We start from the raw sequence: 26,138 nt of genomic DNA on the forward strand, positions 1-26,138 counted from the left end.
ACTAATAAGCAATTTAAACAAATCCGTTAAGGTTTTCTAGAATGATTTTTTAGACGATAAATAAGTATTTTTAGCAGGGCATAAAAAATACAAATAATAACTCTTTTGTTTATTAGTATATGTTCAGGTGTAGACATCAGAAGTCACAAAAATATAAAGAAAGCAGCCCAAATAAAGCCCATATTTTTGCACACATCTATTTATTGTACCCACCATATGATGCATAATTAAACCACTTATCCAGTTGCTAGTCTAGACTAAAAGTTCTTGCATGGTAGGGACCATGACTGCTTCATCTATTTTTCTAATGACTATATGAATTGGAAGTAATTAGTTTATTTGTTTGAGTCTCCAGATTTCCTCATCATTTTTCACTCAAGTACCAGGGAACTAGAGAAACTCTCATCTGGGTACCAACCAAAGATATCTCTTGTATGAGGGGAGGAGCAAACACAGGATGACTCACTTCTTTTACACTAAGATAGAAGCAAAATTAACCACTCTTGTCAGCCTGACACAATTCTTTTCTGGAGATTCTCAAATGTCTCAAAGACACCTAGGTGACTGTGAGAGCATTTCCAGTGACCCTGGGCTGATGGTCCAATAATAAGCCAGCAAGAGAGACTCAGGCTGATTCTAAACAGAAAATGAAACTACCAAATAGGCAGAGACACAATTCTGCCTCATATTTAGGTGACAGCATGCATTTTACAGCATAACTGTTGAGTTGACTGGAGCCTGAGAGGGAAAGTCCCCTCTAGAGTAAAGCTTGGTTGGCACCTTATGTGTTTATATTGTCTGGTAATTCTACACAGTGTTTGGGAAATATAATTTTTATTAATTTTCTTCAGCACCAGAGAAACCACAGTAATAGAACAGAAAGAAAACTGTTTCATTACACAATTAAATCTGATGTCACATGTATTACAATCCATCTGCTTAAGAGATTGAAAAGAAATAAAGACGGTTACCATAATTAGTTCACAAGTAGAAGAATTTACAGCACCATGTCATAGGTAGTTCATCCTAAATTCACCTGGTCATTGGGAAGGTCATCCATGTGTGCTAATTGGTTATATTCAATGACAAAATAAGCTTTTCACATCTTCATGGCAGAAGGCAGTTTTGCAACTTGAAGCCAGGTGTCTGCTTAAGGTAGACTTTCACTCTGCTACAAAAGTGGTTGAATAGGGTGCTATCTTTTTGGCTACTTGCATTTTAAAGCAGTGGCTCTCTACTCCCTGAGGACTGGACTAGTGCACTCCTGCTTCCCCTCTTCTGGTGACCAGTGTCCTCTTTTGTTTCCTACCATCTGCCACTGTGGTAGAGTCCACAGCACAGGGCTCACAGCTGGCAGCTCACATCTTAGGTGAACGACAATTGCCACAGCAGCACTTTAGTGTCACACCAAAGAGTGAAGTCTGGCCGGGTGCAGTGGCTCATGCCTGTAATCCCAGCACTTTGGGAGGCCAAGGTGGGCAGACCATGAGGTCAGGAGTTCAAAAGCAGCCTGGTCAACATGGTGAAACTCCGTCTCCACTAAAAATAAAAACAAAAAATTTGTTGGGCATGGTGGTGGGCACCTGTAATCCAAGCACTTGGGAGGCTGAGGCAGGAGAATCCCTTGAGCCTGGAAGGGGGAGGTTGCAGTGAGCCGAGATTGCGAGATTGCACCATTGCACACTGGCCTGGGCAACAGGCCGTCTCAAAAAAAAAAAAAAAAGAGTGAAGCCTGAGCTGCAGAAAGAGAGCCTGCAGGCCTCCTGGGTAGAATTGCACCTTCACAATAATGGGAATGCGAGCATTATCTAAGCCACAGTTTCAATTTATAATGGTGACATGGAAAATATACTGCTGGATTTCCAGCATGCATCCAGATAGAGATAGCTCCAAGAGTTCTCACTGTGACAGCCCACGTCTTTCACAGACATTATGGGATACTAATAGGGCTTCTAAAACAGATATACAAAGCGTTCGAAAGAAAAAGAGCTCTCACTCCGAGAAAGATTATATTGAGAGAAAAAAAAGAAGTTAAAAGCATCTTAAGAAAAAACTGAGATTACATATAAGATTGATCAAGTCAGCCAGAAAATATTCCTCTAAAAATAATTTCTCTCTAAATATCCAAAGTGCATAGCTACTTACAGCATGAGAAACATGAGTGTTATGAAGAAAGGGGGCACATTATCAGCAGAATTTTAGAAGATTTTTTTCTATCTCTGCTACTCTCTAATCTGCTGCCCATTAAATGTCGACTCTATATAGAAATATATCTGATAACTACCATCAGCACTTTTTGACAAAAAAATTAAAACTTGACTGTGTTAATATAATGGAATATACATGAGCCTGCAACATAACTAACTAAATAGCTATACAGTTTTGGGGTGGCCAAATCACCTGCCTTTATTTGTCCTGTAATAGCAGCATTTCAACTTCTGAAATGAAAGGCACTAAAATTATACTTACCTATAACTATCCCTATTGGTTAAATTAATAAGCATATCAGACTAATATCTACTGTAATGATTTGGTAGTAAATTTTCTTTGGATATTAGATATAAATATGTAATTATGAATAATTTTAATATACTACTCATAATGTATGTAGGATTTTAAAACATTTTCTGAAACTATAATTCAGTTGAAAAACTACATTTCAAAAGTATGAATCACAATATTAAAACAACTAAGGAATTCATTCAAAGTAAATATTGTAGCTTTATATTCATACTCTTGTAGAAAATACTATTGAATGTATATGAATGCAGGTTGTCTACAAACATTACACATAACTATGCTAATGGTACTGAAGTAATAAATAGAAACAAAGGTATGGCAACACACTCCACTTTTCAGTTTATAAAGTGAACTCTTTTTTTCTTTTTCTTTTTTTTTTTTTTCGAGACTGAGTTTTGCTCTTATTGCCCAGGCTGGAGTGCAACGGCATGCTCTCGGCTCACCTCAACCTCCACCTCCTGGGTTCAAGTGATTCTCCTGCCTCAATCTCCCGAGTAGCTGGATTACAGGCAAGCGCCACCATGCCCAGCTAATTTTGTATTTTTAGTAGAGACGAGATTACTCCATGTTGGTCAGGCTGGTCTATAACTCCCAACCTCAGGTGATCCGCCTGCCTTGGCCTCCCAAAGTGCTGGGATTACCAGCTTGAGCCACCGTGCCCAGCCATAAACTGAACTCTTTTTGCTTTTGTAGTATAAATACTTTAGCCTGCAAATAATTATCATGGATAATCAGGTTTCTGCCAAACAACTTACTCAGTATCTTTTAGTCTTTATAATTCTTTATTGCTAAATTTAATCCTATTTTTATGCTCAACTTTCGTGTGCTATTGGAATGAGCGTTACTCTGAACAAATCTGTCAACTTTAAAAGACTAAAAATCATAAGAACAATCTTTTGCCAAAGCAAAAACGAAGCAATTAATCTCAGGTCCCAGATAAAGACAATCCTGAGACAAAAAAAAAAAAAAAAAAAAAGACAAAGTTTTATTTAGCTATTATTTGACTTACATATATTTCAAAAAAAGGGAGACAAAAATATATACATAATCTAAATGTTATAAGAAAAGAGATTTTAGTAAGATATTTTCTCTTACTTTTATGTAGACTAATTAAGCCTCTTATTTCTAATTTATATTTTCTTTTACAACAGCCAGGTCTCTAAATATGTTCTTGAACTCTTGGACACCTAAATTTTGCACACTGTGTGCACATGAAAGAATGTTTATGGAAGAAAAAACAGAAAAGAGAAAGGTGTTAAATAAAATTCATAGGTTCAGATGAATAAAGCGTGTTCTCAGAGACCTATGAAGAGATTTAGATTCAGACACAATAATAGTGGGAGATTACAACATCCCACAGGCACTAATAGACAGATAATTGAAGAAGCAAATTAACAAAATATGAGAACCTAAACTCAGCACTTGACCAAATATTCCTAATAGGTATCTACAGAACTCTTCATCTAAAAATAACATAACATACATTCTTCTCATCACCACGTGGCACATACTCTAAAACTGACCACACAATCAGAAATAAAAAAATCCTCAGGAAATTCAAAAATCTCAAAATTATACAAACCAAACACACAGAGATATTACCACTGACCCCACAAAAATATCTTGAAGTCTACTATGAACACCTCTGTGGACACAAACAAGAAAATCTAGAAAAAATGAAAAAATTATTAAGGAATACATCCTTCCCAGAATGAACAAAAAAGAAATCAAAGCCCTAAATAGATGAACAAGAAGCTCAAAAACTGAATTGTAATAAACAGCCTACCAACCAAATAAAGCCAAGGACCAGACATTTACAGTTGGATTCTACCAGACGTACAAAAAAGTGGTCTGTACAAAAAAGTGCTGGTATTATTTCTACTAAAACTGTTTTTAAAAAATCAAGAAAATGTAACTTCTCTCCAACTCATTATATAAGAACAGTATTATTCTGATACCAAAACCTGGCAGAGATAAAACAAACCAAAAAAATTCAGGCCAATATCTTTGAACACTGATACAAAAATCTTCAACAAAATCCTGACAAAATCCAGCAGCATATCCAAAAGCTAACCCACTATGAGCAAGTTGAATTTATTTGGGGAATGTAAGGTTGGTTCAACATATACGAATCAACAAATGTGATTCATCACATAAACAGAACTACTAAAGACAGAAACCACAAGATTATCTCAATAGATGCAGAAAAAGCTTCTGGTAAATTTTAACATCTTTCATGTTAAAAATCCTCAAAAACTTAGGCATTGAAGGTACGTGCTTTAAAGTAAGTTATCTATGACAAACCCTCAGCCCCAACATACTGAATAAACAAAACCTGGAAGCGGATGGGTACAGTGGTTCACTCCTGTAATTTCAGCAATTTGGGAGGCCAAGGCAGGTGGATCGCCTGAGGTCAGGAGTTTGAGATCAACCTGGCTGACATAGCAAAACCCCATCTACTAAAAATGCAAAAATTAGCCAGGTGCGGTGGCGAGTGCCTGTAATCCCAGCTACTCAAGAGGCTGAGGAAGGAGAATCGCTTGAACCCAGAAGGGAGAGGCTGCAGTTGGCTGAGATTGTGCCACTGCACTCCAGCCTGAGAGACAAAGGGAGACTATCTCAAAAAGGAAAAAAAAAAAAAAAGCTTGCAGCATTCCTCCTTGAAAACTGACACAAGGCAAAGATGCCTTCTCTTAACACTACTATTCAACATAAAATTGGAAGTCCTGGTCAGAGCAGTCAGGCAAAAGATAAAAATAAAAGGCATTTGGCTGGATGCAGTGGCTCACCCCTGTAATCCCAGCACTTTGGGAGGCCAGGGCGGGTGGATCACGAGGTCAGGAGTTCGAGACCAGCCTGACCAACACGGTGAAACCCTGTCTCTACTAAAAATATAAAAATTAGCCAAGCGTGGTGTCACGTGCCTGTAACTTCAGCTACTCACGAAGCTGAGGCAGGAGAATCGCTTGAACCTGGGAGGCGGAGGTTGTAGTTAGCGAGATCGTGCCACTACCCTCTAGCCTGGGCGACAAAGCAAAACTCCATCTAAAAAAAAAAAAAATTAAAATAAAAATAAAAGGCATTTAAAAAGGAACAGAGGAAGTCAAACTATCCCTGTTTGCAGACAGCAGGATTCTACATCAGGAAAACCATAGAGTCGTGGCAGAATAGCTCTTTAAACTTACAAATAACTTCAGTACAATTTCAGGATACAGCCCTCCGTGCCCACCCGATCCCGGGCTGCGAGGGACCTGGGGAGCTGCAGCCTGGCCAGGGCAGTGCACTCAGGTGGCCTCGCTTCCCTGCGGGTCACCGCCCACCACGCCGGAACTACGCACAGCTAGAGCCACTTCTGAAGCCACTTGAGAAAAATGATGTAACAGTTCCTATTGAAAAAGATTCTTCAGAAACATATACCATCTGTGAAAAAAAGTTGCCCTATTTTCCGTTTGCAAAATAGACATTCTCAAATTGCAAAATGCCAGCCAAGGCCCCAATTTACCTGAAAGCAACCAATAACAAGAAGGGAAAGAAATTTAAACTGAGACATTCTGTCTCCCGATATCATCAGTCCCCCTCTTGGAGACTTTTGCCACACCATCCAAATCAGCAAAGAGGGCCAAGCACGACGTCTTTGGAGATATTTCCTTACTTCAAGGGAACAATGAGCTTTTACCTGGAAACTAGGAGAAAGCACACCTGGGTCCGTTCCCTGGGCATAATAAGTTCTTCTGGGCCAACAGCACCTCAGACTCTGTGTTCACAGAAACACCCTCCTCAGTGGTCAAAAATACCATCTCCCTCACGATCACTGGAGGGTCCCAAGCTCTCATGTTGCTCTTATTGTCACCAGTGAACTTTAATTCCAAACAGGAGTCCTTTGGGCCAGCAAAATTACCAAGGCTTAGCTGCGAGTCCGTCATGGAGGAAAAAGGTCAGGAGAAAAGCAGTCTGTTGGAGAATGGGACAGTCCACCAGGGAGACAACTCGTGGGGCTCCAGCGGTTCTGCATCTCAGTCCAGACAGGGCAGGGACAGTCACTCCTCCAGCCTGTCCAAACAGTACCCCGACGGCCAGCCGAAGACATGTTTCACCATCCCACATCATGAGAGCTCATCAAGGGAAAAACTAAATCAGAGGAGTCCCTCTCTGACCTTACAGGTTCCCTCCTCTCCTTGCAGCTTGATATTGGGCCCTCGCTTTTGGATGAGGGGCTGAATGTCATGGAAAAAAATAAGTAACAGGATGCCAACTTATTTCCTTTGGGGTAGAAGGTACAAAAACAAATTAAACTAACCGCAGTTGAACAGAAGGGCTTCCGAAGCTGTATTTGCAGTTTTGTGATGGATTTTCTAAAATAATATTCTTATATTTTTATTTTTTACCTGTTATGCCTTGGTTGCAAAAACAATTTAGAAAAAAAAAAAAAAACCTGTCTTGGCAAAACGAGGAAATCCGTCAGTCAGAACCCATTTTCAGCAGGCATTGGTGATGTTTGGCTCACATATTGTTTGCAGACACACAAGAAATCTGGCTTGGCCAGGATTGGCACTAGCTACGAAGGGCTGGGCAAGTCACATTAGAAATTTACAGAACTTTACAGCACTCCAACATTTTCTGAGCAAGAGGAAGTAAAAACGTATTTAACACCTCAGCCTTTTTTCTAGACTCTTTTCTATATATTGCTTGGGCTCACCATAGAGAATTCTCCAGTGTTAAAACTTTCCTGTTTTCACATTTGAACTTTATGGGTTTTGGAGATTTTCTCGTAGTTCTTATATATCCCTATATATTATATCTATATTGCAAAATTTTAACTGTCAGCTACATGTTGGTAAGATACGGGCAAAGTATTACTGTAACTAAGTTATTTTTAAAGTAAAAATATATTTTTACATGCCTTTGGAAAAAAATAATTTTAGGATACAAAATAAAGACAAAAATTAGTAGCATCCCTGTGAATCAACAACATCCAAGCCAAATATGAATGATAAACATAATCCCATTCACAATTGCTACAAAAAGAATAAAATATCTAAGAATACAGCTAACCAGGAAGGTGAAAGATCTCTATAAGAATTACAAAACAATGCTTAAAGAAGTCAGAATGGCACAAATGGAAAACAACTTTACGCTCATAAATAGAAAAAATCAATATGATAAAAGTGATCATACTGTCCTGCAAAATTTAGATTTAATGCTATTCAATATCAAGTGACAAAAATATTTTTAACAGAATGAAAAAAAAAACTGTTGTAAAATTCATATAAAACTAAAAAAGAGTCTGAATAGCCAAAGTAAACATAAGCAAAACAACAAAGCTGAAGGCATTACATTACCTGTTTTCAAATTATACTACAAAGCTACAGTAAACAAAGCAACATGGAACTGGTACAGAAACAAACTCATAGATGAATGTAACAGAATAGGGAGCCCAGAAATAATGCCACACACTTACAACCATCTGATCTTCACCAAAAGTAACAATAGAAATGTGGAAAGAATTCCCTGTTTAATAAATGGTTGTGGAATAACCAGCTAGCACAAACTGGACCCCTTTATTACACCATACACAAAAATCAACTCAAGATTAATTAAAGACTGAAATGTTAATTTTAAAATGATAAAAAACCCTGGAAGATAACTGAAGAAATACCATTCTAGATATAGAAACTGGCAGAGATTTCATGATGAAAATACCAAAAGCAATTTCAACGAAAGTAAAAATTGACAAATTGGACCTAATTAAACTAAAAATCTCCTTCAAAGAAAAGGAAACTATCAACACAATAAACAGACAACCTACAGAATAACAGAAAATATTTGCAAACTATGCTTCTGACAAAGGTCTAATATCCAGAATCCATAAGGAACTTAAAATTAAGTTTACAAGAAAAAAATACCTCATTAAAAAGTAGACAAGAAACATGAAAAAGATGTTTTTCGAAAGAAGACAAATATTTGGCTATCAAGCATATAATAAAATGCTCATCAATAATCATTAGAGAAATGCCAAGAAAAACCATGAGATGCCATCCACACCAGTGAGAACAGCTATTAAAATTTCAAAAAATAGATGCTGTCAAGGTTTCAGAGAAAAGGGAATACTTATACATTGCTGTTAACAGTGTACGTTAATTCAACCATTGTAAAAAGCGGTGTGGCAATTCCTCACAGAACTAAAAACAGAATTACCATTTCACCAAGCAACCTCATCATTGGGTATATACTCAAAGAAATACAAATTATTCTCTCATAAAGACACATACACAAGGGTGTTCACTGCAGCACTATTCACAATAGCAAAGACATGGAATCAACTTGAATGCCTATCAATGGTAGACTGAATAAAGAAAATATGGTATGATCAGGCACAATGGCTCATGCCTGTAATCCCAGCACTTTGAGAGACCAAGGCAGGTGGATTGCGTGAGCTCAGGAGTTTCAGACCAGCCTGAGCAATATGGGAAAATCCCATCTATAAAAATGCATCTCTAAAAAAAATACAGTAAGAAAAATTAGTTAGGCATGGTGGCACACACCTGTGGCCCCACCTACTTGGAAGGCTGAGGAACAACAGTATTGCTTGGCCTACCACGATGGCTCATGCTTGTAATCCCAGAACTTTGGGAGGCCAAGGTGGGCGGATCACCTGAGGTCAGGAGTTCAAGACTAGTCTGGCCAACATGGTGAAACCCTATCTCTTCTAAAAATACAAAAATTAGTCGGGCATGGTGGTGGTGGGCATCTGTACTCCCAGCTACTCCGGAGGCTGAGACAGGGTAATCGCTTAAACCCGGGAGGCGGAGGTTGCAGTGAGCTGAGATGGCACCATTGCACTTCATTCTAGACAAGAGTGAGACTGTCTCAAAAAAAAAAAAAAAAAAAAAAAAAAGGCCGGGCACAGTGGCTCATGCCTGTAATCCCAGCACTTTGGGAAGCAGAGGTGGGCAGATCAGTTAAGGTCAGGAGTTCCAGACCAGCCTGGCCAACATGGTGAAACCCCATCTCTATTAAAACTACAAAAATTAGCCAGACGTGGTGGCGGGCACCTGTAACCCCAGCTACTCAGTAGGCTGAGGCAGGAGAATTGCTTGAACCCAAGAGGCGGAGGTTGCAGTGAGCCAAGATTATGCTACTGCGCTTCAGCCTGGGCAACAGAGTGAGACCCTGTCTCTAAAATAAAATATATAATAAAAAAATATGATACATAAACATCATGGAATACTGTGTGGTCATAAAAAACAAACAGAAAACAATAACCAAAAACATTGTTTTTGTATAATTCATATAAAACCAAATTGTAAAATTCATATAAAATCAAAAAAGAGTCTGAATAGCCAAAGTAAATATAAGCAAAACAACAAAACTGAAGGCACACATTACCTGTTTTCAAATTATACTACAGAACTACAGTAAACAAAGCAACATGGAAGTGGTACAGAAAAAACAAGATTATGCCCTTTATAGCAACATGAAGCTGGAGACCATTATTCTTGGAAAACTAATGCAGAGGCCAGACGTAGTGGCTCACGCCTGTAATCCCAGCACTTTGGGAGGCCGAGGCAGGCAAATCACCCGAGGTCAGGAGTTGGAGACCAGCCTGGCCATTATGGTGAAACCCCGTCTCTCTTAAAAAATACAAAAATTAGCCAGGCATGGTGGTGGGCACCTGTAATCCCAAGCTACTTGGGAGGCTGGGGATGGAGAATTGCTTGAACCCAGGAGGCGGATGTTGCAGTGACCAAAGATCACGCCATTGCACTCCAGCCTGGGTGACAAGAGTGAAACTGTGGAGAGGAGGAGAGAGGGAGAGGGAGAGGGAGAGGGAAGGGGAGGAGAGGAGAGAAAAGAAGAGAAAAGGAAAGAAAAGAAAAGAAAAGAAAAGAAAAGAAAAGAAAAGAAAAGAAAAACTAATGCGGAAATGGAAAACCAAATGCAGGTTATTTATAAGTAAGAGCTAAATAATAAAAACATGAACACAGAGGGGAACAACAGACACTGAAGCCTAGTTGAGGGTGGAGGGTGGCAGGAGAAACAGGGTCAGAAAAAATACCTCTTTGGTGCTATACTTAGTACCTTAGTTACAAAATAATCTATACACAAAACCACCATGACACAATTTTAGCTGTATAACAAACCTGCATGTATACCCCTAAACCAAAAATAGAAGTTAAAAAAAAAAACTCCCTGGGTGGGGAAGAGTACACTCCAGGTAGAAGGACTGGTTTGTGCTACAGATAGTGGCCCAGGTGGGGCTGTACTCTGATTTATTTCTGGGTCCATGCAGGCAGATGAGTTTATAAACAGGTGGTCCAGAACCCAGGCTGGTGGACAAAACAGGTTGCTGCTGCAGATTCAGCGTCTGGAGGTGGGAATATGCCAGAAGACTTGGAGACACTTCTGTAAAAGTTTTTGGCGAAAAAAACACTAGGATCAAAAATGCTGTAGTAAAATTCCTGAGTGTGGTTCCCTGTCCTGGGAGAGGTGTGGACACATTAATGTCTAGTGGGTATGTTAGTGAGTGGGTGAAAATCTTGTGGTGGTGGCTGCGGCAAAAGAGGATCTGCCATCAGAGCTCCTTTCCTCTAAGTTTTAGGTCCTCTGTCATCCTAGAAGGGGAGCTGGAATCACAGAACAAGGCACAGTGTGACAGCCTGTGTAAAGAGCACAGCCTCTCATTCCTGGACACCCAGAGGTTTATTCTAATCCAGGAGTCTGTGATATCTTTCTTCTGGCACCAAATCTGTAGAGTTTGCTGAACACCAAGCAATTCTCCAACACCAACTTATTGTCTAACACTTCAATTCTGACACCACCAAGAGTCAGCACAGACCTTGATTCAGGGCTCAGTCCCACAACTTTGTCCTCACTGCAGATTCCAGTCACAAACTCTATAAGCCCATCTATGCTTCTGAGATACTGTTTAGAAACTGGGGACTCCCATAATGTTACTGAAATTTACTAATTTGTTAGAGCTACTCACAGAACTCAGCAGAACACTGTAGTCATATTTACCATTTTCACATAAAAGATACAACCCAGGACAGGCGCGGCAGCTGACTTCTGTAATTCCACCACTTCAGGAGGCTGAGACAGGCGAATCACCTGAGATCAGGAGTTCAAGACCAGCCTGACCAACATGGAGAAACCCTGTCTCTAGTAAAAATACAAAATTAGCCAGGCATGGTGGCACATGCCTGTAATCCTAGCTACTTGGGAGGCGGAGGCAGGAGAATCACTTGAATCCGGGAGACGGAGGTTGTAGTGGGCTGAGATTGTGCCATTACACTCCAGCCTGGGCAACAAAACTCCGTCTCAAACAAACAAATAAAAAAAAAGGTACAACCCCAACAAAGTCATGTGAAAAAAATGTATAAGACCAAGAATAAAGGTGGAAAAAGATGAAGTACATAGATAATAAACAGCTGTGATTAATAAAATTCTCTATCTTTTGTGTTCTCCAAGAACACTTTATTGGGGGGGGAATCCTTTTCATTATGATGCCTACCACCAACACGCCCGACTAATTTTTGTATTTTGAGTAGAGACAGGGTTTCACCATGTTGGCCGGGCTGGTCTTGAACTCCTGACCTCAGGTGATCCGCCCACCTTGGCCTCCCAAAGTTCTGGGATTACAGGCATGAGCCATCGTGGTGGGCCAAGCAATACTCTTGTTCCTCAGCCATCCAAGTAGCTCTGACCACAGGCATGTGCCACCATGCCTAACTAATTTTTCTTATTGTATTTTTTTTAGAGATGCATTTTTATAGATGGGATTTTCCCATATTGCTCAGGCTGGTCTGAAACTCCTGAGCTCACGCAATCCACCTGCCTTGGTCTCTCAAAGTGCTGGGATTACAGGCATGAGCCATTGTGCCTGATCATACCATATTTTCTTTATTCAGTCTACCATTGATAGGCATTCAAGTTGATTCCATGTCTTTGCCATTGTGCATAGTGCTGCAGTGAACACCCTTGTGCATGTGTCTTTATGAGAGAATAATTTGTATTTCTTTGAGTATATACCCAATGATGAGGTTGCTTGGTGAAATGGTAATTCTGTTTTTAGTTCTGTGAGGAATTGCCACACTGCTTTTTACAATGGTTGAATTAATGTACACTGTTAACAGCAATGTATAAGTATTCCCTTCTCTGAAACCTTGACAGCATCTATTTTTTTGCTCTCTTTTCTTACCTATTACACAGGCAGAAAAACACTTTGCGCATTTTCTACTTTTTCTCATTAAAAATAAGCTGACTTTGTCTTCAGTGGTAAACATAAAATACTTCTTAATCAAACTGAACTTGTTTATTTTCTTCCCACAGGCTCCTGAACTTTGAGCTACCCTCAGTCTGAGCCACCATACAACCCCATTTTATGTTTATCCTAAGGATATGCTGACTTCAGGGTAAAACATTCTCAAAATCTGATTTTATTACCCTCCATTTAAACATTCCCCTCCTACCTCCTTACTAATCTTGTTTGCTTTTCCCTAGGAAAAAAAGCCATTTTCTGCCTAATCTTTGCAATCTTTAAAAATCTTATAGTCGCTACTTCCTCCTGTTGCAATACTCCTTTGAAATTCAAGTTTTTACATACATCTAACTTTTATTTTAAAAAGTCTAGAAACTGCCTCAAAACAATAACAACTTCATCTTTAGTAAGACCCTCCCAATACCCTTTTATATTAACATTATTAACATTAACGGGCTGGGCGCGGTGGCTCACGCTTGTAATCCCAGCACTTTGGGAGGCCGAGGCGGGCGGATCACGAGGTCAGGAGATCGAGACCACGGTGAAACCCCATCTCTACTAAAAATAAAAAAAAATTAGCTGGGCATGGTGGCGGGCACCTGTAGTCCCAGCTACTCGGAGAGGCTGAGGCAGGAGAATGGCGTGAACTCGGGAGGCAGAGCTTGCAGTGAGCCGAGATTGCGCCACTGCACTCCAGCCTGGGCAACAGAGCGAGACTCCGTCTCAAAAAAAAAAAAAAAAAAAAAAAAAACAACAAAACATTAACTGCATCTGTGTGTGGGTTGCCAGCTTTCCAGGGCTCTGTAGATTGTCTCAGTATAGAGGCTTCTTCCATAGCTGAGGTGAGCAAACTGGGACATCTGCAGGGGAGGCTCCCCAGAAGGAACTAACTGGGTCTTTAAAAACCTCCTTTTGCAGGCTCAATATTAGACTTAGCTTGGAGTCCCTGGGTTTAAGCTTTAATTTCTATGTCAGAGTTATTAACTTGGTTTTTGAAACTATAACTAGGTGGTAGAATAACTCAGCAAAATTACGCAAACTGTTCATATAAGGGAAGAAAAGTTTAAGGTGCTTACATCTTATACCTCAGTAAGAAAAGCAAAAGTATTTATTCCTTTCAGACAATAAATATATTATGTTATTATTTGTATCAAAAATCATGTAGCATACAATTAGTCAGCCGGGCACAGTGGCTCATGCCTGTAATTCCAGCAGGTTGGGAGGCCGAGGTGGGTGGATCACCTGAGGGCAGGAGTTCGAGACCAGACTGGCCAACATGGTGAAACCCCATCTCTACCAAAAATACACAAATTAGCCGGGCATGGTGGCAAGCGCCTGTAATCCCAGCTACTCGGGAGGCTGAGGCAGGAGAATCACTCTAACCCAAAAGGCAGAGGTTGCAGTGAGTTGAGATTGCACTACTCCACTCCAGCCTGGGTGACAAGAGAGAAACTCCGTCTCAAAAAAAAAAAAAAAGAAAAAAGAAAAAAAATAGGCACATGGGAACACTTCTAGGAGATACCAAGTTTCATCACATAAAATTTAGCATTAAACTCAAAAATCAAAATATCAGGATATAGAACCAGGCACGGCAGCTCACATCTGTAATCTCAGCACTTTGGGAAGCCAAGGTGGAAGGACCATGAGGGCAGGAATTTGAGAACATCCTGGGCCACGTGGTGAAACGCCGTTATCTACTAAAAATACAAAAATTAGCTGGGAGTGGTGGTGCATGTCTGTAATCCCAGCTACTGGGGAGGCTGAGACAGGAGAATTCCTTGAATGTCTGAACCCAGGAGGCAGAGGTTGCAGTGAGCTGAGAGCACACCATTGCACTCCAGCCTGGGCGACAGAGCAAGACTTCGACTCATAAATAAATAAATAAAAAACCCTTAGGTCAAAATAAGTGAAGAAAGCTTTTCAAGATACAGATATGTCTTCCTCATGTGTCAAGTCAGGCCATTCAATAAGATTGTCCTGCTCACTTAAGTGCTCAATAACCCCCTCTCAGGAGACTCTGAACTATGCCCCAGTGAGTGCCTCAGGCACATTATACTCTGCAAGTTCTTACACCATCTAACTGGGGTCAGTCTTTTGTGTTTTTTTTGTTTTTGTTTTTTGTTTTTTTTTGTCTTTTGGAGTGCTAGGTTTTTTTTTCTAGAAATTTTTTTACTATTTTTCTTGCACTATTTTTCTGCCCCCTAAAGGAATCCAGGAGGCAGAAATTATTTGTTTTCTCCTCAGTACTAGTATCTGATTGGCTGACCAGCAATGTGTCTCCAAGAAATGAAAGCTGAATTGGGTGAAGGCAATATTAATGTCTCAAGGAATTAACTTTAAAAAAAAAAAAGTGCACCAGGAAATGCCTCTTAGCCTCAGGGCATCCACGTCCACACTTGAGAAGCTAAACTCAATACCTCAGGTTGTCCTATGAGAGAATATGACCCAGAAGCTGATATTCACTAGACACTCTAGCACACATAGCCATGGTGGGTATCTTGGTTTACCCCCATACAGTACTGAAACCTAGGTCCCAAGAGAAAACTGAAGGGTGACTGAAGACACATCACCCTATAAAGTTTCCAAAAGGAAAACCTGACCCAAAAACATTCTGGTAAGATATCTGTGTCTAGGGAGAACAGACGAAAAAAACGCAGAGATATTTTACAATACAGTGTCAGGAGATTATTCTTTGCTTTCTTCTCATAGGAAGTATTTACAAAAAGAAAACAAATCTTTTTAAATGTGCCATCAAATGCTTTGTCAAAAAACAAATTAATTGGCCAGATGCGGTGGCTCATGTCTGTAATCTCAACTCTTTGGGAGGCCGAAGTGGGCGGACCACTTGAGGCCAGGAGTTCGAGAGCAGCCTGGCCAACATAGTGAAACTCTGTCTGTACTAAAAATACAAAAGTTAGCCAGACGTGGTTGTGGGCGCCTGTAATTCCAGCTACTTGGGAGACTGAGACAGGAGAATCATTTGAGCCCAGTAGGTGGAGGTTGTAGTGAGCCTAGACTGCGTAACTGCACTCCAGCCTGGGTGACAGAGCAAGGCTCTGTCTCAAAAATTAAAAATAAAAATGATTAAAATTAGTATCAAAACGTACACTACAGGACAAATAGTTGATAAAGTTTATTAGGGAGGGGAAATTGGCATTTGGGAATGTCAGACGAAACTGGAAATTTAGTATTTTACAGCAAGCCAGAGTTAGGCTGGAGGAACAGGGGATGAGGAGTGGACTTGAGGCCCTGCTTGAGACACATGTAAAAAATTCAGGGAAAAATCGTCCCCTTTGGAGTGTGAGAATAATTAAGTGGCAGGCAATTAGATTGAGGTGGCTCTAGTCCCCGGATTTCTACTTCTAAAAATAAAAATCTAAACTCAAGAGCATTTTCTGGTAAATTACTACATTGGCAGAAACAAAATTTAGGCTTAAGCAACTACAGACTGCCAATTAAGCTCTGATTACATAACCAGGATATTTCTACCTAGATTGTAAAAATTAAGAAACTAGGCCAGGCGCGGTGGTTCATGCCTGTAATTCCAGCACTTTTGGAGGCCAAGGTGGGTGGATTACCTGAGGTCAGGAGTTCGAGACCAGCCTGGCCAACAAGGTGAAACCCCGTCTCTCCGAAAAATAAAAAAAATTGGCCTGGTGTGGTGGCAGGGGCCTGTAATCCCAGCTACTAGGGCTGAGGCAGGAGAATCGCTTGAACCCGGGAGGCAGAGGTTGCGGTGAGCCGAGATCACGCCACTGCACTCCAGCCCGCGCGAGAGAGCAAAACTCCTTCTCAAAAAACAAAACAAAAAAACCCTACATAACTGTACCTAGCAAATTACTGAATTTGGTTTTCTTTATCATGAACCTTATAAAAATATTTCCTTCAAGGCCTTTCATAGACCACAAATTACAAACCATAGCTGGGTGCTATACAATGTTTGAATCACTCTGATTAAATTAATATTTTCGCGGTGACCCCCATAAATTTTTAATAGGAAAAAAGAGACCCTGGAAACCCCACGGACTAAAGCGCTTCCTATTCATGAGCCAGTACCCCGAGTCAGGATTCTCCCCTGACGACCTTCCCGTGATCCCTGCACAATCTGGGAGAGACACGGCGCTGCGGGTGCAGAGCTGCCCAGAGAGGGCTCCAGGCCAGGGCAGTCACTGGGCAGGGAAGAGACAGGCTGCCCGGAGCCCGCCCGTCAGCACAGCCGCCATCTTATTCGCTGAAGGGGACTGAGGCCGAGCTGGGCAAGGAGAACTCGGGGCACGGATTGTGGAGCTGACTGCCGGGAGGCCTGAGTCCCGCCACAGCCGCATCCCACCGGTTTCAACCAGCCCTGTTCCCTCTCTCGGGACGTCGCACCTGGCAGTCTCACCATTTCTAGGCTTCCAGGGGTTCCTGGCGTCTTAGCTGTGGCTCTCCAATACCTGCAGGTCACAAAGACACACAGGATGGGCCTCCTGGAGCAGAGGACACAGAGCAGTGAAGTCGAGACCTGGAACTCCCGCGGCAGCGAGAGACAAAGGCCCCGCCACATCCCGGAAGCCGCCCTGTCTGCCCCAGCTTTGTGCCTGATTGGACAGTTCCCAGCCCAGCGTCCCTGATTAGATAACGTTTAAGACCCCGCCTTCTCAGGCCCTGAGTGACAGAAGATGTGATGAGACGTTGGGCTGAATGAGGAAAGAGTGACAGCCTAGGCTGCAGCCTTTTCAGGCAGGGCTTCCTCAGCTCAGCCAGGCCCACCTCAGAGCATGGGAAAATCCTCTCTCTTCTTTGCTTTCTTTTTCAATGTATTCAAAATGTGAGGCCGGGCGCGGTGGCTCACGCCTGTAATCCCAGCACTTTGGGAGGCCGAGGCGGGCGGATCACGAGGTCAGGAGATCGAGACCATCCTGGCTAACACAGTGAAACCCCGTCTCTACTAAAAATACAAAAAATTAGCCGCGCGAGATGGCGGGCGCCTGTAGTCCCAGCTACTCGGGAGGCTGAGGCAGGAGAATGGCGTGAACCCCGGGGGTCGGAGCCTGCAGTGAGCCGAGATCGCGCCACTGCACTCCAGCCTGGGCGACAGCGAGACTCTGCCTCAAAAAATGTGAACAAAATTTTTATGTATTTAAAATACATAAAATTTTTTTCAAAAAATCAATTTTGAGTCTCGCTCTGTCGCCCAGGCTGGAGTGCAGTGGCGCGATCTCGGCTCACTGCAAGCTCCGCCTCCTGGGTTCACGCCATTCTCCTGCCTCAGCCTCTCCGAGTAGCTGGGACTACAGGCGCCCGCCACCACGCCCGGCTAATTTTTTTTGTATTTTTAGTAGAGACGGGGTTTCACCGTAGTCTCGATCTCCTGACCTCGTGATCTGCCCTCCTCGGCCTCTCAAAGTGCTGGGATTACAAGCGTGAGCCACCGTGCCTGGCCAGAAAATCAACTTTTTATTAATAATGTGTTATCAATAATAAAGTTAATTTGATAAAACGTTGTAAGTCCCTCAGCCGGGCGCCGTAGCTCACACCTGTAATCCCAACACTTTGGGAGGCCGAGGCAGGTGGATCTCCTGAGGTCAGGAGTCCGAGACCAGTCTGGCTAACATGGTGAAACCCCATCTCTACTAAAAATACAAAATTAGCTGAGCGTGGTGGTGCGTGCCTGTAATCCCAACTACTCGGGAGGCTGAGGCAGGAGAATTGCTAGAACCCGGGAGGCTGAGGTTGCAGTAAGCCTAGATCACGCCAATACATTCCAGACTGAACAATAAGAGTGAAATTCCATCTCAAAAAAATGAAAAATAAAAAATAAAAATTAGCTGAGTATGGTGGCACACGTCTGTTATCCCAGCTACTCGGGAGGCTGAGGCAGGAGAATCGCTTGAACCCGGGAGGCAGAGGTTGTAGTGAGCTGAGATCATGCCACTGCACCCCAGCAAAAAAAAAAAGAAAAGAAAAATAAAGTACATTAAATTTGTTTTTTTGACCTCTCTAGATTTTTATACATATTTTATGATCTCTTATAATTTTTTAAACTTTTTTGAGACAGAGTCTTGCTCTGTGGCCCAGGCTGAAGTCCAGTGGCACGATCTCGGCTCACTGCAACCTCTGCCTTCCAGGTCCAAGGGATTCTCCTCCCTAAGCCTCTCGAGTAGCTGGGATTACAGGTGCACCACCACACCCGACTAATTTTTTGTATTTTTAGTAGAGACGCGGTTTCACCACGTTGGCCAGGCTGGTCTCGAACTCCTGGCCAGGTGATCCACCTGCCTTAGCCTCCCAAAGTACTGGGATTACATGGGTAAGCCACGATGCTGGTCCATTGTTTAACTTTTTATATTTTATTTTAATCTACATTATTTTTACAATTTGAAGCAACATTTAAGTAATTTCAAAGCAGACAAATGTTTCTAACTTTCTTCATCAAAAGCATATTTTGCTTTTGTTTATATACTCTCTATTTTCTTTTAACTTCCGAGAGAGAAGCTTGTTCTGTCACCCAGGCTGAAGTGCAGTGGCATGATTTCAGCTCACTGCAACCTCCACCTCCCAGATTCAAGCAATTCTCCAGCCTCAGCTTCTGGAGTAGCTGGGATTACAGGCGTGCACCATCATGCCCGGTTTATTTCCTTATTTGAAGTAGTGACTGGAATTTGCCATGTTGCTCAGGCTGGTCTCGATCTCCTAAACTCATAATGATCTGCCTATCTCGGCCTCCTAAAGTGTTGGGATTACAAGGCGTGAGCCACGACACCTGGCCTTAAACATTCTCTTTGAAGAATTAGTTTTTTTACATCTAGTAGTCTTAGTTATATATCAATTACATTAACCCTTAACAAACTAATTTTTAGTGAAATCCCTAGGAAGTAATTTTGAACTGTTTTATATTCATATTTGTAGATAAAAACATTTTATGTATTTTAATGTTAAATATAGTGAGTTCTAAATTTCCCTTCAAAGAATCTGTATGTCAGTATATTCAGCTCCCTTATTCTTTATTCTCCATTTTAAAGTTTAACTTCTTTGTTGTTTATGTCTCCAGTTTTAGTAAACAACCTTCCCACCAGTTCTAATCAGTAGTTTACATCTGTATCCCTGGTCACCTGCTCTGACCTGAGTCACCTTTGGTCACCTGTTCCATAACAGTAGTTTCCCATCCAAACGCTCACCCCACCACTCTGGCTTGTACACCTCCTTTCTTTAAAATAGCCAGTGGGAATTAGCTTAGACTGTGCAGTCCAACCCTAGCCAATCGAGGAATGACACAGCAGTAGCGGCTACCTGCATCAGGGCTAAGAACCCCTTTCCCTCCCTTGTTCAGGTGTGCTCTTGCCATTGCTCCATTCGCAAGATGCACCCTTCTATAAAAGTAAATATTGCCTTGCTGAGAAAATTTACATTCAAGTACTATTTCTTTTGCAGCATCAAAAATTTGCTTCTAACATTTAATAAAAGATGTTTTTTTGAATTTTCTGTAAACTAACAAATCTAAAGTTAGTTAGCTGTTTTATAACATATTAAAGATTCTGGGCTGGGTGCAGTGGCTCACGTCTGTAATCCCAGCACTTTGGGAGACTGAGGTGGGTGGATCACGAGGTCAGGAATTCAAGACCAGCCTGGCAAATATGGTGAAACCCCATCTCTACTAAAAAATACAAAAATTAGATGGGCGTGGTGGTGCACACCTGTAGTCTCAGCTACTCAGGAGGCTGAGGCAGGAGAATCACTTGAACCCAGTAACCAGAGGTTGCAGTGGGCCAAGATCGCACCACTGCACTCCAGCCTGGTGACAGAGTGAGACTCCATCTCAAAAAATAAAAAGTAAAATAAAATAAAAAAAATTCTGGTCAGGCATGTTCGCTCATGCTTATTAATCCCAGCACTTTGGGAGACCAAGTAATGAAGCCCAGGAATTCGAGACCAGCCTGGGCAACATGGCAAAAACACATGTCTAAAAAAAATTTAAAAATTAACTAAGCGTGGTAGCCTGCATATTTAGTACCAGCTATTTAGGAGGCTGAGGGAGGAAAACTGCATGATCCCAGAAATTGAGGCTGCAGTGAGCCCTCACTGAGCCACTTCACTCTATTCTGGGTGACAGAGACCCTTTCAAAACAAAACAACAAAACAAAACAAAACAGCCAAAACATAGAAAGTTAAACTTATGGGGTTTTGTGGGTTTTTTGGTTTGTAATTATTATTACTTCCAAAGTTTTTAAGGTACAGGTGATGTTTGGTTACATGGATAAGTTCTTTTGTAATCATTTCTAAGATTTAGGTGCACCCATCTCCCAAGCAGTGTGCACTGTACCCAATATGTAGTCTTTTATCCCTCACCCCCCTCTCTCGCCCTTTCTTCTGAGTACCCAGAGTCCATTACATAATTCTTATGCCTTTGCATTCTCATAGCTTAATTCCCACTTATAAGTGAGAACATACAATGTTTGGTTTTTTATTGCTGAGTTACTTAGAATAATGGTCTCCAACTACATCGAGATTGCTGCAAATGCTATTATTTTTTTCCTTGTTATGGCTGAGTAGTATGCATTGGTATATATATGCCACATTTTCTTTTTCCACTCATTAGCTGATGGACATTAGGCTGCTTCCATATTTTTGCAATTGCAAATTGTGCTGCTATAAACGTGTGTGCAAGTGTCTTACTCATATTCTTCTTCATGTAGATACCCAGTAGTAGGATTGCTTAATCAAATGGTAGCTCTACTTTTATTTGATGAATCTCCATACTGTTTTTCATAGTGGTTGTACTAGTTTACATACCCACCAGCAGTGAAAAAGTATTCTTTTTTCACCACAGCCATGCCAACATGTATTATTTTTTGATGTTTTAATTATGGCCAGTTTTGCAGGAATTAGGTGGTATCACATTGTGGTTTTGATTTGCATTTTCCTGATCATTAACCAATAGCAGTGTTGAGCATATTTATCTATGTTTGTTGGCCATTTGTATACCTTCTTTTGATAATTAAGTCTCCTCTGTCTTTGTTTTCTATTGCATGTGCTTTTGGGTTCTTGCTCATGCACTCTTTCCCAAAGCCAACGTCTAGAAGAGTTTTTCCAATATTCTAGAATTATTATAGTTTCAAGTCTTAACGTTTTTGATCCATCTTGAATTGATTTTTGTTTTGCTTATTCTTGCTTTGGCTATGCAGGCTCTTTTTTTGTTTCATATGAAATTTAGATTTTGTTTCTTAGTTCTGTGAGGAATTATATTATTTTCATGGGAATTGCATGAATTTGTAGATTGCTTTTGCTAGTATAATCATTCTTACAATACAAATTGTACACATCTATAAGCATAGGATGTGTTTTCATTTGTTTGTGTTATCTATGATTTCATTTTTTTTTTTTTTTTTTTGACAGAGCCTCACTCTGTTGCCCAGGATGAAATGCAGTAGCACAATCTTGGCTCACTTCAACCCCCGCCTCATGGGTTCAAGCGATTCTCCTGCCTCAGCCTCCCAAGTAGCTGGAATTACAGGTGGGCACCACCACGCCTGGCTAATTTTTGTAGTTTTAGTAGAGACATGGTTTCACAATGTTGGCTAGGCTGGTCTTCAATTCCTGATCTCATGATCCACCCACCTCAGCCTCCCAAAGTGCTTGGATTACAGGTGTGAGCCACCGCGCCAGGCCTCTTTCAGCAATGTTTTATGGTTTTCTTGTAGCGATCTTTCATCACCTTTGTTAGGTATATTCCTAATTATTTTATTTTTTTGCTGCTGCTTTAAAAGGGGTTGAGTTCTCAATTTAAATATCAGTTTGGTCACTGTAGGTGTATATCAATGCCACTAATATTTGCACATTGATTTTGTATTCTGAAATTTACTGAATTTATCAGATCTCGGAGCTTTTTGATAAGTATTTAGGGTTTCCTAAGTATATGATTATAACATCAGTGAACAGTGACAATTTGACTACCCCTTTACCAACTTGGGTGCTCTTTATTTCTTTCTTTTCTCTAATAGCTCTGGTTAGGAATTCCAGTACTATGTTGAATAGAAGTGGTGAGAGTGGGCACTATGGTCTTGTTCCAATTCTCAGAGAAAATATTTTCAACTTTTTCCCGTTCAGTGTAATGTTGGATGTGGGTTTGTCACAGATGGCTTTAAAAAATTTTTTTTTTAAGAGATTGATTCTGAGCCAAATATGAGTGACAATGGCCTGTGATACAGCCCTCAAGAGGTCCTGAGAACATGTGCCCAAAGTGGTCAGGGTACAGCTTGCTTTTATATATTTTGGCATGAGACATCAATCAAATACGTTTAAGAAATACACTGGTGGACGGGCGCGGTGGCTCACGCCTGTAATCCCAGCACCTTGGGAGGCTGAGGAGGGTGGATCACGAGGTCAGAAGCTCGAGACCAGCCTGACCAACATGGAGAAACTCCATCTCTACTAAAATTACAAAAATTAACCAAGCATGGTGGCACGCACCTGTAATCCCAGCTACTCAAGAGGCTGAGGCAGGAGAATCACTTGAACCCGGAGGCCGAGGTTGCAGTGAGCCGAGATTGTGCCACTGCACTCCAGCATGGTGAGAGTGAGACTCCATCTCAAAAAAAAAAAAAACAAGAGTAACACCATCTCAACTGTGGCCCCATGTTCAAATGTGATAGTCACAATTTCAACTGTGGACTGCATCTGTCCATGAGAATTATGGGTTTTTCCATGTGTGAGGATGACAATTTTAAAAACTGGCAGGGTGTGCTTGCATGAAATACAATCTAACCTGTTTGCTGGGTCCTATGATGACATGCTCTGTACCATCCAAGTGCTTTATACAATAAACGAGAGAGGGTAATTCTCTATAACCTTCATGCAGACAGGACACCTGGGATTCTACTCTTTTTTTTTTTTTTTTGAGACAGAGTTTTGCTCTCGTTTCTCAGGCTGGAGTGCAATGGCACGATCTCGGCTCACTGCAACCTCTGCCTCCTGGGCTCAAATGATTCTCCTGCGTCAGCCTCCCAAGTTGCTGGGATCACAGGCAAGCGCCACCACACCCTGCTAATTTTGTATTTTTAGTAGAGACAAAGTTTCTCCATGTTGGTCAGGCTGGTCTTGAATTCCCGACCTCAGGTGATTCACCCACTTCGGCCTCCCAAAGTGCTGGGATTACAGGCGTGAGCCACCGTGCCCGGCCCCTTTACTCCTTTTTCTAAGTCTAGCTGTGAGAGACACTATCTCTTCTATTGGCTGGTACGAGGTATTAGAGTTATCATCAAACCTATGGGCTGAGCCGAGATATAAGTTACCAACTAACTTGTTGGCAGAAAGCACCCAGGAGAGTCACATCACCTGGATGCTGGGCCAATGATATGTAAATTTTTTCCCTGAGGGCTGTGGCAAGGCAGGAGAGTCACATCATCTGGGTTTTCAACCAGTGGCATGTTACGATTTTTTCCTGAAAGTTATACACATGCGGGAGAGACACATCACCTGGTGGCTGGGCCCTACAGTATGTCACAATCTTTCCTATGTGCAGAGTGCAGGCAGAAAAGGCATCATATCTTTTATGTAATGGATGCAGATATATGTCACAAGAACCTCTGTGGACAGGGCTGAGGCAGGAGCCTCCCATTTTTTTTTTTTTTTTTTTTTTGGAAGGCGTCCTCTCTCTTCACCCAGGCGGGTGGACAGTGGCGCGATCTCGGCTCACTGCAAGCTCCACCTCCCGGGTTCACGCCATTCTCCTGCCTCAGCCTCTCCGAGTAGCTGGGACTACAGGCGCCCGCCACCATGCCCGGCTAATTTTTTGTATTTTTAGTAGAGACGGGGTTTCACCGTGGTCTTGATCTCCTGACCTCGTGATCCGCCCGCCTCGGCCTCCCAAAGTGCTGAGATTACAAGCGTGAGCCACCGCGCCCGGCCGAGCCTCCCATTTTTTAGGTGTTTTGCCCAGTGAAATGTCACAGTATTCAAAATATGTGGTTGCTAGATAGAAGAGTCACATCACCTAAGTTCTGGTTTCAGTGATATGTCACAATCTTTCTTTTTGACAGGGTTCAGGGAGGAGAGGAGTCATTATCACTGAGACGATGAACAAAAATAAATGTCCTAATAACCCCATGCTCATGGTCCATGTGAGAGAGTTGAATCACCCCTGTGTTGAACCCAGTGACATGTCAAAATATACAATTTATGCAGTGCCCAGGCAGGAGGAGACAGTATCTTCACCTAAGTGTCAGGATCAGTGATACATCACAATACCTTCTGTGACAGAGTCCAAGCAGTGGGGAAGAGTCACATTAACTAGATGCTGAGTCAAAAAAATATGTCACAAAAATCACTGAAGGGAGGGCCCAGGCAGGAGAGTCAAATTACCTAAATTAGGGGCTCAGAGATATGTTGCAATGACCTCTGTGGGTAGGACTCAAGAGAAACAGGAGAGTCACATTATCTAAGTGCTGAATAAAGCTATATGACACAATCACCCAATTTGATAGGCCCAGGCAAAAGAAGAGAGTCATATCACATAAGTGCTGGGCCAAGTGATGTGTCACAGTCCTCATTATGGACAGTTCCTAGGAAGAAAAGGAGAGTTGCATCATCTAGGTGATGGGCCTAGAGAAGTCACAATAGGTTGTGTGGGCTGGGATCATGCAGAAAAGTCGAATCACTTGTGTGGAGCCTAGCGATAAGTCACTCTCTTTTCTGTGGGCGTGGACCAGTCAGGGGAGGAGAATCACAACATCTAGGTGCTGGGCCCAGAGATAGGTCACAATCTCTACTATTTGGTAAAGCCCAGGCAAGAAAGGAGAGTCACATCAAATAGTTGACGGGCCAAGAGATATATCACAATGCCCCCAGTAGGCAGGGTTTAGGCAGGAGACAAACTACATTGATGCTGGTCACTGCAATATGTCACAATGTCTTTTAAGGGCAGGACCAGGCAAAATAACTTGCTGATGGGCCTAGTGATATGTCATTTTTTTTCTGGGCAAAATCTAGGAAAAAGAGAAAAGTCACATCAGCTCTGTGCTGAAACCAGCAATAGATATCATTATCCCACAGTGAACAAGGACCAGGCAGGTGAAAAGATTAATATCACCTGGGTGATTGGCACAAACATATGTCAAAATATCCCTGGAAGGCAGTGGCCTGGCAGGAGAGTTATATCAGCTGGGTATTGAAATTAGCTATACTTTACCATAGCCTAAGTAGAGAGGACACAGGTGACAGAGTGCTATCAGGCAACTCTAGGTGCTGAGGCTGGGTGCTGAGCCCAAGGATATGTCACAATGTTTCTGTGGGCAAGGCTCAGGCAGGAGAAAAACTTCTTCTTCTTCTTTCTTAGACGTAGTCTTGCACTATCACCCAGTCTGGAGTGCAATGGCTCAATCTC

The 26,138-nt window shown here is 41.8% G+C and overlaps 1 protein-coding gene and 1 pseudogene across 4 annotated transcripts in view; one reads left to right on the plus strand and one right to left on the minus strand.

The window, feature by feature from the left end:
- Nucleotides 1–26,138, minus strand: part of LOC116478762 (zinc finger protein 91-like) — a 166,798-nt gene that overhangs the window by 61,839 nt on the left and 78,821 nt on the right. The gene's annotated exons all lie outside the window — the stretch shown is intronic.
- Nucleotides 5,999–6,761, plus strand: LOC116478788 (cdc42 effector protein 3-like; annotated as a pseudogene).

Source organism: Hylobates moloch, unplaced genomic scaffold (assembly GCF_009828535.3).
Source record: "Hylobates moloch isolate HMO894 unplaced genomic scaffold, HMol_V3 SCAFFOLD_12, whole genome shotgun sequence".
In the NCBI taxonomy this organism is placed as follows: Eukaryota; Metazoa; Chordata; class Mammalia; order Primates; family Hylobatidae; genus Hylobates; species Hylobates moloch.